This window comes from Emydura macquarii, unplaced genomic scaffold, assembly GCF_026122565.2.
Source record: "Emydura macquarii macquarii isolate MOO-44397 ecotype Brisbane River unplaced genomic scaffold, CSIRO-AGI_Emac_v2 contig_646, whole genome shotgun sequence".
Classification (NCBI taxonomy): Eukaryota; Metazoa; Chordata; order Testudines; family Chelidae; genus Emydura; species Emydura macquarii.
The window spans coordinates 75,831-91,812 of record NW_027130783.1 but is presented as its reverse complement, the minus strand read 5'-3'; the positions used below and the strand labels follow the sequence as shown (position 1 = coordinate 91,812).

The following is a 15,982-nucleotide window of genomic DNA, read 5'->3' as shown; positions in this document are numbered from 1 at the left end:
CAGTCCCCATGGAGGTCCCTGCTTGGCAGCATTCTGGTGGATCCTGGTGCCTCAGTGATAAACAGGCTCCCCTAAGTAACACCTTCTGCTTTTCTGCCTGTCCAACGACAAGCATCCTAGATTCCTAGATCCAAGGCCTGACAGGAAAGTTAGGGTCAGTTTGCCTTGCCCCTTGTAGACACAAGCCAGAGACCTCCCCCCGCCATAATTCTTGTTAGAGTTAGAGCAGGTCTCGGAATAAACCAGCCTCTCTCATGTGAAGATTGCTGGGGGTGGAGAACCCACCACAGCCCTCAGCAAACTGGTCCAATGGCTACCCAGCCTCAGCGGTAACATGTTACACTGCAGGTGCAAGCAGAATTCATCTAGTTTCAATTCCAGCCCCCGGATCGGCTGTGACCTTTCTCTGCTAGACTGAAGAGCTCACTAGACAATACTTGTCCAGAGGCAGGGCTGAAGGGGGCAGGCGGAGAGGGGGGACTCTTCTACTGGGGTCCCCAAAAAACATCTGCTACATCTGTGTGAAGAAAGTGACATGGGAGGGAGAGCTACCAAGACCCAAATCTCTCTTGAGGGGCCTGTGTGGATGAGGTGAGCAGGGCCAGTCCTCAGCCTCCTGGCCGCTGGGCAGAGCTGGAGCACGCTGTGGGCTTCTAAGAACCAGATGTTCTTCAATCGCACCTGTGGCACCCTGCAACCCCAGGGTCACCCTGACGGTGTAACTGTGTATTGTTTAATACAGAGTAGGCCATGTGAGATGTTTTTGGAATACTCATGACGCACTGAGCATTATTGTTATAGTGATATCTTTGTTGCAATGTCGTATGTATGGTTATGACTTTCACTGTGTGATACGCCCAAAGACATGTCCTCGTAGCTTAAAACATATCCAGGCAAAACTCTCTGAGCGGAGGGAGAGTTCACACCTTATTAAGGCATGTATAGAACAAACCCAGCTCAGCAGTCCAGGAACAAAGGACTACTTTAGACAGCAACAAAGGAACTGCGATAAAGTGATGCTCACAGGACATAGAGGGAACCCTAAAAGGGCATTGTTTGTCACCTCACTCTGAAGGAGGGAGGTGGCGAAGCCCCAGAGTTGAGAAGGAACATTTTTTAAAAGGGGAGATGTTTTGCTGTTCTCTCTTCCACCTCCATCCATGAACTCCACCAAGCAACTGGAGTGCTGACCCAGGGGGAGAGCCTGACTGAAAGGAAACCAGCCAACCTGTGCTGAGACTCATCTGAGTTTGTAAGGTTGCAGACAGTGCTAAGCTTAGTTTAGAAGGTGTTTGGCTTTGGTTTATCTTGACTAAATCTGACTCACTTTCCTGTGACTTATAATGATGTAAGATTCTTCTGTAGTTAATAAATGTGTTTATTTTACCTGACGCAGTGTGTTTGGTTTAAGATGTCTTGGAGACTCCATTCAAAGTAACGACGCTGGTGCATATCAACTTCTTTGTTAAACTGACGAACATATGAGCTTGCAGTATTCAGTGGACAGCACTGAACATTGCAGACAGAGGTTCCTAGGATTCCATCTGGGACTGAGGGGTATTGACTGTGGTCCTTCTGTTGCATAACCCAAAGAATGACTGGCTAGAAGCACTCACTCACTGAGTTGAGATCTGCTTGCTCGCTGGTGGGTGTGCGTGAACAACTCAGGAGTATGGGGCAGCACGCCCCAACCCAAGTCAGGGTCCCTTCTAGGGGCATGGCCTGGGCACCTGCCCATCATGTTGAAAATCCAAGTCTCTGCCCCGCTGGCCAGCCATCACCCTCCTGCTCCCATGAGATATGGGGGAAACAGGTCGTCTCCTGCTGCTCTAACCCCATCCCCACACCCTGAGCAGCTTCAACCCCACCCCACACTGCTCTAACCCTGCCCCATGCAGCTCTAACCCCACACCCCACAGTGGTGTAGTGGAGCGGGAATGTCATTCCTGCACTGTCCGACTGCCCCACATCATTTGCAGTGGAGGCTAGTTCTGCAGACACATCACTGCTAGCTGCTATAGCTGGGAGAGGCCCTGCCTCGTCTGTGTCTGATCCCGCCCTCCTCTGAGCCCAGGGCGCAATAGGCAGAGCTGTGTGACAGACGCGCCCATCACCCCACCGCTCAGCACTGGCTCGGGGCCTACCACGTGTCCCCCCCCCATCCAGCTGTGGTGCACAGCGAGAGCTTTTGCCCTCCACTGGGGCCAGGTGAGCCACAGGGCTCTGATGTCACCCAGGGAATATGGAGAGAGATCCAGGCATATTCGCTAGCTGGGGGCTTGACCCTGCCAACCGGGGCCCAGCGTGCCCACCACTCACCCTTCATAGAGCCCTGTGAGCTGCCGGAGCTGGTTAGCAGTGCATGCTGGGCTGGGCAGAGGGTTGCTGGAGTGATCACGCCCAGGGACTGGCTGAGAGCACGGTTTGGCCCACTGAGATAGAAGCCTAGAGTCCAGAGCTTTCCCTACAGTTACCCTCACTCCCTGCTCCAGGCCTGCCAGAAGCGGGGCCCAACAAACCGGGAGCTGGGCCTGTGGGGAGGGACGCACCTGCTCACAGCCCACAGCACAGCACTGGAGAATGGAGACAAGTTGCTGGGTTTAGGTGACCTTTGGTCTTTCCCTCGCACTTTGCCTGGCTAGGACCTGGGGCAGAGGCTGGGTTGCCCTGGGCCCACCCACTGCCCCACACTGGGTTCCATGGAGCCGGGTCTCCATGGAGCCGGGTCTCACGAGGCTCGTGTGCTGCAGCCATGGCCCCTCGTCCCAGGCAGTGTCATACCTGTAAAAGAAAAGACTAGCAGGATTCTATTGAGGGGGACACGCCAATACGCCGCGTTTATTGTCAATGTAAGAATATTACAAAGCACTCACATTCACACCCAAGAAGTTCTGCAACTTCTGTGATATAATTACCAGTCCTTTTAGGCTTTGCTCGAGCCAGCCAACTAGACTGGGAACGAGGAGGGAACCGGGCCTTTGTCGGTTGCAAATCCGATGCTTCAGATGACAATTGCAGAATGAGACCCAAATGTCCATGTTTTACCCCATCGTTTATACTTGCTGGCTCTCATGTCAGTCTATGGGCATGGCTGTGTCATGCTGCCCCTAGGGTCAGTATAGTTCTTAATCACCAGCTAATTGCAAGCAGGACTAGTCTCCTATTTCTGTACTTTGTTTGTTCCCAGGGTGGATCCTTCTGTACTTTCGGGTCGTTTATTTGCACTTTAGGGTCGTTTGTAGGTATTCTTCGTCCTTCACGGTTAGGTTGGCAGTTTGTGTCTTTCCTCCCTTTTCTGTTGTTAAAGCAGTTTAGATTGCTGTCTTTTTATGCCCTGCACATACATTCCTCACTTACAAAAAGAGGACCCATCAAGATATTTTTAGGTTCAATAGTACAAATTTCAGGAAAGAGCTTACTTCAAGATGGACTCCATTTATACTCCACTAAACTGTAAAGGAAACAGTTCTCGCTACCTCTGTCTCACTTGTACAGAAAGACATGGACTCTACATCTGATTGGTTTGCACAGATCCTGGGGTGGCTCACAGCAGTAACAATTGTTTGTCACCAGCCCCAGGGGCTGAGCTGACAGGCTGGGACCAGGAACCTAACTCGACGTCCAAGAGCTCAGGAGGCTGGGATGCGACCTGGGCTGGGGCCCTCCCTCCTGCAGGAGTCAGGTGGGCATCTGGGCATGTCTCTCCCTGATTTTGTTCCCCCTGATTGTCCCTGGTTCAATCTGGTTTCCCCTGATTCAGTTACACCACCTTGTGTTCTCCGGCCACGTCTCTCCCTGATTCAGTGTCTGAGCCTCCGTCTCTTCAGAGTCACGCGCTGCAGAACCTGTTCTCCATCAGCCTTCTGGCTCTGGTTCCGCCACCTTGTGTTCATATGTCAGCCTGCCCAGTGTCCCAGCCGCTAAGTGTCAGCGGCCCAGCCCTTGGCTTCTCCACCATCCACGCAGGAACTCCCACTCCTGTGTAGATTGTATTCAGCTTCTGATGGCCCCTTTGTACCCGCTCAGGCTGGGTAACGCTCTGTCAGCGCTCATTCCCTCTCCTACTCAGTGGCTGGCAGCACATAGTGCCCCGGGGACATCGCAGCATGCACGTGGATGGTACACACATTGACCCAATTCCCACGGTCACCACACACACCTACGGGGCATCCTCTCCTGGGCGGAGCGTCCTCAGCACCTGTTGGATCAGCTGGGTCTGGCACCATAGACCCGGGGGTTGAGCACAGTTGGCACAAGCAGGTCAAGGTTGGACAGAAAGAAGTGGACGTGGGGGGGAGAAGCTGTGGCCAGAGTGGTGGCTGAAGAAGGAGAAGAGTGTGGGAGTCTAGAGGATGATGATGATGCCCACATAGGCCCCACAGGTGCCAAGGGCCTTGTGCCGGGCCCCATTGAAAGTGCAGCTGGATCAGGGTGTGGGACAGCAAGATGCAGCCCAGGTCAAAGCCAATGGCAGCGAGGGACATGATGAGCCTGTAGAGGTTGTTGGGCCTGCTGTCCCGCAGGCCAGCATCACCATGGACATATGCTTACAGTAGGGGTGGCAGATGATGCAGGAGTTGCAGAACTGCTGATGATGACGGAGCCGTTGAGCAAGGAGCTGTATCACACCAGGGCGCAGATGGGCACATAGCAGTCCAAGGCCATGACCACCAGCCTGCCTGACTCCACCACACACAGCACATGGGTCAGAAACATCTGGGTAAGGCAGGAAGCACAGCTGATCTCCCGGACTCTGACCCAGAAGCTGCCCAAAGTCCTGGGCAGGGCCGAGCTGGACAGGGTGATGTCGGTCAGGGTCAGCATGGAGAGAAAGAGAGACGTGGGCTCACGCAGGACAGGCTCTGCCTTGATGAGGAAGAGCTGGGCGACATTCCCAGGAGCACGCTGATGTAGATGGAGCAGAAGGGGATGGAGATCCAGCAGTGCTCATGCTCCAGCAGCAGCAGGCCCAGCAGGATGAAGGGGGAAGGGCAGAAAGCGCTGGCATTGGAGGGAGCCAACATGGGGAGAGGCAACAGGTGTGCTCGGCCACAGGCAATCCCCTTCACCCTGCTAGGACAAAGAAACAGTTAACACAGAGGCAAATGGGGTACGTGAAAGGGCTGCCCATTCTCAGCATGGACCCTAAACCACCCCTGCATGACACACTCTGCTGGGAGCCATGGAAAACGAGGTACATCTGGGACTCACAGCCTGTCCACCTTCTCCTTCAACTGGAGTCCGTCTCTCTGCTCCAGCCATAGCCCTACAAACAAAGACTCCCCTCGGCTGCATTTGTGCCTCTCTCCTGCCCCAGCTTCTTCTGTCTCTCTGACTCATCCAGTCGCGATGAACTTAAAGGGCAGGGAAGGCTCTACTGTCTCTTTGACCGTCCTGTAAGTGATCTAGGAAGGAGGGCCCCACACCAGGTCACTAGCCGGCTCTCCATGGAGTTCAGTCTGAGAGCCAGGGCAGCAAGAGAAAACTTTAGGTCCCTTTATGAGTAAGGAGGTGGAGCAGCCTGTTCCAGATCTGCTTTGTCCTCACCTCGTAGATGATGGGATTTAGCATGGGGGACACCAGGAGGTACATGTTGGCAGTGATGACGTGGAAATGGAGAGGCACATTACGGCGAAACCGGTGCGTGAAGTTGGAGAAGAGAGATGGGATGTAAAAGGCTGAGATGACACAGAGGTGGGAGCCGCAGATACCAAAAGTCTTGAGTCGGGCATCCTTTGCGGGGAGATTGAAGATGGCCTTGAGGATCTGAATATAGGAGAAGGTGATAAAAGACAGATCCAGGCCAGTCACTAAGACTATCAGCAGGAGACCATAGTAGCTGCTGAAGCGGATGTCGGCGCAAGCCAGCTTCACCACGGCTATGTGTTCACAATATGTGTGGGCGATGACGTTTGTTCTGCAGTAGGGCTACCTCCTTGCCAGGAAGGGACGGGGCAGTATGAGCAGGAAGCCACGCAATAGTACGGCCAGGCCGATCTTGACCACAACAGGGTTTGTCAGGATGGTAGAATGTCTCAGGGGATCGCAGATGGCCACGTAGCGATCCAAAGCCAGGGCCACGAAGATCCCAGACTCCATCACTGTGAAGCAGTCAATGAAGTACAGCTGGGTGAGGCAGGCACTGAACTCAATCTCCCTGGAATTGAACCAGAAGATGCTCAACCGACCCTGCAACAGAGCCCCTCCCTCCTGTGTGTGCAGGCAGGTCTCCTGCCCCTTCAGACAGCCCAGGACAGCTGTGGGATCTGTGCCCTCGAGCTGGTGACACCATGTCTCTGCATTGGTGTGAGCGCTGGGATTGCCATGCCAGGGGCTGGTGTCTGGGGTACGCAGTGCTCAGGGACATGACCCTCGCTGTCTCCCCGGAGCTGAAGCCAGCAATGCACTGAAAGCCACTCACTGAGCCCAGCCCGGCCAGCACCTCACACACTCACCAATGGTCTGAATGCACCAGGACAAGGGTGTGGTTGGGGCACTGATGTCACCTGCTAGTGGCTGGGCCCACCCAGAGGATAAGAGCCCCACGGCTGCCTGCACATCAGCTGGGTCTCAGCTGGCAGAGGTCAAAGCATCTGGAGGTGGAGGGAGGGGCTAGCCCTGCCCGTAGCGTCCACATCTCCGTCTGGCAGCGGGACTCCAGACCTAGACATGGGGCATCCAGCACTCCCCGCTTTCCCCCGGGGCTCCTAACAATGAGTCCCAGTGAGGTCAGGCTCTGGAGTGTGACAAGGCCATCCTGGGAAGCAATGCACCCGGGGAGGATCTGCACTGCCACCAGGCAGCTGTTTCAAAGCAAGGCAGCATTTATTCATCGCCTGGGTACAGCATGAGACAGGCCTTAGGTTACATAGAAAAGCCCAGCTCCAGGCAGCTCCCTGCTGGAAGAAGCAATGGCTGTGCCAAGCCGTGATTCTCTGGGATCCATCCTCGCTCTCTCCAGCCACGTCTCTCTCTGATTCGGTGTCTAAGCCTCCGTCTCTTCAGAGTCACACCCAGCAGAACCTGTTCTCCCCCAGCCTTCTGGCTCTGGTTTCGCCACTTTATGTTCATATATCAGCCTGCCCGGCGTCCCAGACGCTAAGTGTCAGCGGCCCAGCCCTTGGCTCATCCACCACCCACCCAGGATCCCCCACTCCTGTGTAGATTGTATTCAGCTCCTCATGGCCCCTTCATACCCGCTCAGGCTGGGTGACGCTCCACCAGTTCTCATTCCCTCTCCCGCACAGCGACGGCAGCACAGAGTGCCCCAGGTCATACTGGCATGCACATGGGTGGTACACACATTGCACCAACTCTCACGGTCACCACACATGCCTATGAGGCATCCTTCCCCATGCAGAGCATCCTCAGCACCCTGTCGGATCTGCTAGGTCTGGCACCATAGACCAGGGGGTTGAGCATGACTGGCACCAGCAGGTCGAGTTTGGACAGGAAGATGTGGACGTGGCGGGGGAAGATGCTGTGGCCAAAGTGGTGGCTGAGGAAAGAGAAGAGCCTGGGGGTCTAGTGCTAAGGGACTTGTGCCGTGCCTCGTGGGAAGGCAGCTGGATCAGGGTGTGGGACAGCAAGATGCAGCCCAGCTCAAAGCGGATGACGACGAGGGACAGGACCAGCCCGTAGAGGTTGCTGGGCCTGCTGTCCCGCAGGCCAGCATCACCATGGCCATGTGCTTGCAGTAGGGGTGGTAGATGACGCGGGAGTGGCAGAACAGCAGCCACCTCACCAGCTTAGCGATAACGGAGCCGGTGAGCATGGAGGTGTATCGCAGCAGGGCGCAGATGGGCACATAGCAGTCCAAGGCCATGACCACCAGCCTGCCCGACTCCACGACACACAGCGCATGGGTCAGGAACATCTGGGCCAGGCAGGAAGCACAGCTGATCACCCGGGTTCTGATGCAGAAGGCGCCCAGCATCCTGGGCAGCGCGGAGCTGGACAGGGCGATGTCGGTTAGGGCCAGCATGGAGAGAAAGAGAGACGTGGGCTCGTGCAGGCCAAGCTTCGCCCTGATGAGGAAGAGCCGGGCAGTGCTGGCCAGCAGGTCGGTGATGTAGATGGAGCAGAAGGGGATGTGAAACCAGTGGTACTCATGCTCCATCGCTGGTAGGCACAGCAGGATGAAGGAGGAAGAGCAGATAGTGCTGGCGTTGGAGGGAGCCGACATGGGGAGAGGCGTTGGGCGCTTTCAGCCACAGGGAATCGCTGTCACCTGCCAAGAAAAGGAAAGGGTTGAACACAGAGGCACATGGTGTATGTGAAAGGGCTGCCCATGCCCAGCATGGACCTGAAACCACCGCTGCAGGACACGCTCTGCCTGGAGCTGCAAGAAACGCCACGTTTCACGAGCCACAGCTGGACCCTGCAACCGACTCACAGCCTGTCGAGCTTCCGTCTCTCTGTTCCATCTCTCTGCTGCATCTGTAGCCCTGCAAACAAAGAGTCTCCTCGGCTTCCTTTCTGCCTCTCCCCCACCCCAGCTTTTCTGTCTCTCCGAGACATCCAATCTCAGTGTTTTTAAAGGGCTGGGAAGGCTCTAATGTCTCTTTGATTGTCCTGTAAGTGTTCTAGGAAGGAAAGCCCCACACCAGGTCACCAGCCAGCTCTCCATGGAGCTCAGACTGATAGCCAGGCTGCCAGGAGAAAACTTTAGGTCCCTTTATGAGTAAGGAGGTGGAGCAGACTGTCCCGAATCTGCTTGGTCCTCACCCCATAGATGATGGGATTTAGCATGGGGGGCACCAGGAGGTACATGTTGGCAGCGATGATGTGGAAATGCAGAGGCACATTGTGGCCAAACCGGTGAGTGAGGAAGGAGAAGAGTCCTGGGATGTAAAATGCTAAAATGACACAGAGATGGGAGCCACAAGTACCAAAAGTCTTCAGTCGAGTGTCCTTTGTGGGGAGACTGAAGATGGCCCTGAGGATCTGAATATAGGAGAAGGTGATAAAAGACACATCCGGGCCGATCACTAAGAATGTCACCAAGAGGCCGTAGTAGCTGCTGATCCGGATGTCGGCGCAGGCCAGCTTCACCACAGCTAGGTGCTCTCAGTACGTGTGGGCGATGATGTTGGTTCTGCAGTAAGGCCACCTCCTTGCCAGGAAGGGAAAGGGCAATACAAGCAGGCAACCCCGCAGCAGCATGGCCAGGCCGATCTTGGCCACCACAGCGTTTGTCAGGATGGTGGAATGTCTCAGGGGATCGCAGATGGCCACGTAGCGATCCAAAGCCAGGGCCACGAAGATCCCAGACTCCATCACTGTGAAGCAGTGAATGAAGTACAGCTGGGTGAGGCAAGCACTGAACTCGATCTCCCTGGAATTGAACCAGAAGATGCTCAGCATTTTGGGCAGGGTGGCCATAGACAGGACCAGGTCGGTGACAGCCAGCATGCAGAGGAAATAGTACATGGGCGCATGGAGGCTCTGCTCCATCCTCACGATCAGCAGGATGGTGAAGTTTCCCAAGACGGCTATGGCGTACATGGCGCAGAAGGGGATGGAGATCCAGACATGTGCCGCCTCCAGCCCAGGAATGCCCAGCAGGATGAAGGAGGAGGGGTTGATGAAGTCGGTTGTGTTGGAATTTGACATGGCATAGCAGAGAATGTGTCCGACTCTGAGGCAGAACAGCGTCTTCTGCACGTACTGTAGGTTCCTTTGATTTCCCTTATATGCCCAGGATCTAGGGTGATGATCACAGTGCAAATGCCTGGATGGAGAGAAAGTGTTAAAATGAGGCGCTACATGCACAAGGAGTGGCTGTTCTCAGGGGGAAGCATGTATCCTTTTCTTTTTATTTAAGGTAAATTTAGTGGTGTTGTTTTACAACATCTGTGGGTTGTGCTCTGATGGCTGCAGTCTCAAGTTCACAAAGTGACCTCAGCTTGGTTTAGATCCAGAGCTCACAGGAACACATGAAGGCTAGGGCAAGGAACACAGACAGTCATAAGAACAAGGTCTAATATCTTATATCAATTTCATTAAAGTTACCAACAAAATTAGGAATGTCCCAGCATATACAACTCCTAGATCTATCCATGCACCGGATACAGGTACAGACAGACTCACCTGCTCCTAGCTACTGCTAGGGTCTGACAGGTCTCTCGTGGACTGATCGTTAGTAGAGGGATGTTTCCTGTTGGAGTTTTCCTGTAGGAAGCTCAAATTTCCCAATCTGGGCTCCGCCTTTTTATATTATGATCTATGCCTATACCTACATTCAGCGCATGTCCATGAAAATGTCAGCCGGGTTTTCCTTATTGGTTTGGTGTCTCCAAAACTTGAGGTACCTTGTTTCCTAGAGATTGTGTCTACTTCCTTTCAGGCTCATTAGCATTGACGTAAAACCTGTACCCTGTGGGTAAGGCACATACAAGACAGAATTATGTTTTAAGAGAATTTTTTGGAATTTAAAAATCATCTGCCATTTAACCTTTTTCTCCTTTTCCGCTATTTGTACATCATTATCTATAAAGCCCGAAAAATTTCAACACAGTGGCAAAGTGAAGGCAGCAATTAGTGAAGGAAAAAGCAATATATAAGAAAAGGAGGAAAGGAGAAATTGAGAGCAAGCAATACAACTGAGAAGTTATGAAAATGGACGAGGGAAGTTAAAGACATCAGGGTAAAATCCATGTTTGGCAGCGCTAAGGATTAAAAAAAGGAGGTTACTAAGTAAATTAAGAACACAAGAAATCCTAGCAAACGTACGGGCCAGTTACCAGGGGCAGTAAGAAAACTCGTTAATGTTGCAGAAGAGGTAGATGTGATCAATAAATATTTTTTATCTGTATTTGGGAAGAAGGAGTCTGATGTACTGATACCACATGAGGTTATGAAATACTTTCCAGTCCATTAGCTATCAAGGAGGATTTTAAACAGCATTTACTAGGGAATCAATCTTTTTAAATGAACAGGCCTGGAAAACATGCACCAGTGAGTAAAAGAGGTGGCTGAGGAGAACTTCAGGCCCGCTTATGTACATTTTTAATAAATCTTGAAATACTGGGGAAATTCCAGATGTCTGAAAGTGTGCTAATAGATTGCCAATATTCCAGAAGGCCGAGCGGGATGACCCAGGTAACTAGAGGTTGGTTAGCCTGACATCAATCCTGCGCAAAACAATGGAAAAATTGATATGGGATTAAACTGAAATAGAAACAAAGGGTAGGAATAGAATTAAGGCCAGTCAACAGAGATTATGGAAAACTGGTCCTCTCAAAAAAACCCATTTCATCCTTTAATGAGAATACAAGTTTGGCTGATCAAGGGAACTGCACAGATACAACAGATTTCAGTTTTTCTGAGGCATTTGATTTAGCAGAGCAAATCATTCAGATACAAAAATTAACACCATACACTAGCAATAGAGCACATGTTAAATGGACTAACACTGGCTAACGGAGAGATCTCAGAAAGCAGTTGTAAATAGGCCACTGTCAGTGAACGGGGGTGTGTCTAGTGAGGTGCTGCAGGGATCGGTTCTAGGCCCGATGCTATTCCTCATTGTCATCGGTGACCTGGAAGTAAATATTATCTCATTCCAGGCAAAATTTGTGGACGACATGAAGTTTGACAGAAAGGTTAAAGTGCTGCAGACAGGGCAGGCAGACAGATGGATCTGGATTGTTATGTAAGCCGGGGACATTCACAGAAAATATTTTAATACAAACAAATGCAAAACAATATCTAAGATGAGGGAATGCAGCCCGGACCTACAGAATAAAGGACTGTAATGGAAATCAGTCACCCTGCAAAGGATTTAGGGGTCATGATGGACAACTAACTCATCATGAGCTCCTCGTGTGATGCAGTGGCAAAAAGAGCTAATGTGATGTATAAATGGGAGTAGTCAGTGCGAGGACAGGAATGATTTTATTTCGATACGTGGCATTGGTGAAACTGATGCTGAAATATTGCGTCCAGTTCTAGTGTCCACATTTCAATAAGGATGTTGAAAAATTGCAGAAAAAAGCCATAAAAATGATCCAAAGGCTTGAGAAAATACCTCACAGAAAGAGACTTAAAGAGCTTAATTAAAAGGACAATCAAGCTTATTAAAAGGACAATCAAGCTTATTAAAAGGACAATCAAGAGGAGACTTGATTGTACAAATACTTTCATGGGGAGAATACTTTGGGGAATAACAGGCTCTTTAATCAAGCAGAGGAAGGCAGAGCAAGATCCTATGGCTGGAAGCTGAAGCCAGACAAATTCCAATTGGTAGTAAAGACTAAATGTTTAACACTGAGGGTGAGTAATGGCTAGAACAATCTGTGAAGGAACATGGGGAATTCTCCTGCTCTTCATGTCTTCACATCAAGACAGGATGTTTTTCTGGAAGATATTCTTGAGGACTTGGCTACACTTAAAACGCTACAGCATCCCCACAGTAGCACTTCAGTGTAGACACTGCCTATGCAGACTGGAGTGTTTCTCTCATCAGCGGAGGTAATCCATTCCCCTGAGAGGTGGTAGAGAGGTGAATGGAAGAATTCCTTCATCAACCTCATGCTGCCTACACTGGAGGTTCAGTTTGTGTAGCTATATCTCTCAAGCCTGTGGATTTCTTTCCTGTTGCAAAAAATGCAAATTCAAATTTGGGTTGCATTAACAGAGGCATCGCATGCAAGTCACGGGAGGTGATAGTCCCGCTGTAGTAGGCGCTGGTTAGGCCTCACTTGGAATATTGTGTCCAGTTTTGGTCACCAGTGTGTGGAAAGGATGTGGGGAAACAGAAGGATCCAGAGACGAGGGACAAAGATTCTCAGAGGGATGGAATAGAAGCCATATGAGCAAAGGCTGAAGGAACTCGGTATGTTTAGTATGGAAAAGAGGAGATATGGTGGGGACATGATCACAATTCTCAGATATTTGAAAGGCTGCTATAAAAAAAGATGGAGAATACTTGTTCTCTCTTGCTACATAGGGCAGAACAAGAGGCAGTAGGTTCAAATTGCAGCATAGCAGATTTAGATTAAATCTCAGAAAAACTTGCTACCTAAAAGAACAGCAGGACAACGGAACAGACTGCCCTGGGAGATCGTGGAAGCTCCTTCACTGGAAGTTTTCAAAAGGAGGCTGGATAGCCTCTTGTCTTGGATGGTTTAGACACAGCAGATCCTGCATCTTGAGGGGGGTTATGTTGGAAAAATATCCAAATGAGGTTCGTTTGCCCTGCACTAGGAAAAGAGATCCACGCAGGTAGTTGGGCAGTCTCCAAGTTTTTATTTCGCAGAGGTCTAGACTATGTCTAGACTATGTCTCAAGACTGCAAAAAACAAAAACTAAATTATAACTGACTCCTCGTTTCTTCTGTTAATCTTTCTCTCTGACCTTGACCAGGGATAAGCACCATAAACATATTAAAAAGGAGCGGGAGGGTGATTTCAACAGAAAGCAGAACACTAAAAACAACAAAATGGAGTAAGCAAACAATTATTTTCTTTCAATCCCCCCTTTGAGCCATACTGTCTGACCAGTTTGGCTCACTAAAAAAACTTGATTTACTTCTTGTTTAAGTGCAACAATGTCAACCTGAGTCAACATTTGCAGGGCAGGGGCGCTGGGTTTTACAAATGTGGTAAAAGCAGAACACACAAAGGGCAAATTACCTAAGCATTAAAAAAAACAACATCCAAGAAGGATTTCACATACTTATATAATTGGAAATCTCTTTTTATAAGAGTTTTAGTGAGAAACTGAAATTGTTTTGCTATTGCAGGGGGATGTTTAAACAACATTTCATATGGGTTAAGACCAATATTTTTTTTTGGATTATTTTTTAATTGAAACAAAACAATAGGTAGTACTTGAGGCTACTTTAATTGTGTTTCATGGCAAAGTTTTTTTAATAGGGTTTTTATTTCCCGGTTTACTCTTTTCACTTGTCTTGAACTTTGTGGATGGTATGGGGTGTGTAGTTTTTTGGTAATTTTAAAAGCTGCATACACTTTGTTTAGGGTTTTTTTAGTAAAATGACTGCCTTGGTCAGAGTTAACTATTTGAGGGAGCTTGAACCTAGGGATGATCTCCTTTAACAAAAATTTTTTACAACAGTTGCAGCTGCACTTTTGGCAGTGGGTTAACTGATTAACAATCACCAGCACATATTTGTAACTTTGACAGGCTGGCAAGGAAATAAAATTTAATTGCAAGTTTTTAAATGGTAAAACTGTCCATGGCTGGGCACTTTTTTTTAGATTATTTTTGGATACTGCATTAAAGGCTTGGCAAGTGGGGCAGGATTGGGTTACTTTTTTTGCTACTTGATGGACTTTAGGAGCAAACCATGTACGCAGGATGGTATTTGCGATGGCTGCTGCCCCATAGTGCCCTTGGCTATGAATTTGCTGGCACATGGGTTTTAACAAAAGAAAAGGTAAAATGGGCTTACCTTGGGGAGTCTACTATAATTTTTTCTTTTTTACTGCTTTATAAAGCTTTACTTACCGGGCTTTCTCTTCTGCAGTTATGGCATTTGATATTTTTTTTTTGTAATTTTGGGATGAACACTGGAGCAGACACACTCAGGGGCAGTGGCTGTAGAGCTGCTTCCTTGGCTGCGTAGTCGGCTTGTTTATTTTTTTGGCTAATATTATTTGTAGCATTGGTGTGAGCTGCACAGTGCATGACTGCAATTTCTCTGGGTAACATAATGGCATTTAGCAAGTCTTTAACTTGTTTGGCATTAGCAATTTTACTTTTTGTAGAAGTGAGAAATCCTTGCTGCTTTTATAAGGCTCTTACAGCATGGCAAATTTTAAAGGCATATTTAGAGTCAGTATAAATATTGACAGCTAAATCTTTGCTTAACTTACACGCCTTAGCTAGTGCTACTAGCTCTGCTGCCTGGGCGCTGAGTGATGCTGGTAGTGGTTTTGCCTACAGCACTACGAATAGGGAGGTTACTGCTGCTCCGGTATATTGGTGACTTTTTTGCACAAATGAGGAGCTATTTGTAAATAAAATTTGATTTGGATTAGAAAGAGGTATATTTGTTAAATTTGACCGTGGCTGCTTAACTACATTTACTACTTTGCAGCAATTATGGGGCTTTTTTATTAGGTTAGGTTTTGGTAATAGTGTTGCTGGATTTAATATGGAACACTTTTGAAGGGTGATGTTTTCTGCTGCTAGTAAAATTACTTTATACTGGGCAATTTGTTGGTGGGAGAATACTTGTGTTTTCTCTTGTGTTATAAGGGCTTTTACTTTATGAGGCACAAATACAGTCAAAGGATAGCCCAACACAAGATTTTTACTTTTTGTAATTATCGCTGCTGTGGCTGCAACAGCTCTTAAACAACTCACAGCCTCTTTGGCTACTAGAATCATAGAATCATAGAATATTAGAGTTGGAAGGGACCTCAGGAGGTCATCTAGTCCAACCCCCTGCTCAAAGCAGGACTAACCTCAGCTATATCATCCCAACCAGGGCTTTGTCAAGCCTCAGCTTAAAAACCTGTAAGGATGGAGATTCCACCACCTCCCTAGGTAACCCATTCCAATGCTTCACCACCCTCCTAGTAAAAAACTTTTTCCTAATGTCCAACCTAGACCTCCCCCCTGCAACTTGAGACCGTTGCTCCTTGTTCTGTCATCTGCCACCACCGAGAACAGCCTAGCCCCATCCTCCCTAGAACCCCTTTCAGGTAGTTAAAAGCCGCTATCAAATCCCCCCTCACTCTTCTCTTTTGCAGACTAAACAAGCCCAGTTCCCTCAGCCTCTCCTCATAAGTCCTGTGCTCCAGCCCCCTAATCATTTTGGTTGCCCTCCGCTGCACTCTCTCCAAATTGTCCACATCTTTTTTGTAGTGGGGGGCCCAAAACTGGACACAGTATTCTAAATGCGGCCTCACCAATGCCGAATAGAGGGGAATAATCACTTCCCGTGACCTGCTGGCAATGCCCCTCCTAATGCAGCCCAATATTCCATTAGCCTTCTTGACAACCAGGG

The 15,982-nt window shown here is 49.5% G+C and overlaps 1 pseudogene; it reads right to left on the bottom strand.

The window, feature by feature from the left end:
* Window positions 1–8,667: 8,667 nt before the first annotated feature.
* On the bottom strand, window positions 8,668–9,615 carry LOC137148567 (olfactory receptor 52E2-like; annotated as a pseudogene).
* Between the last annotated feature and the right edge of the window lie 6,367 nt (window positions 9,616–15,982).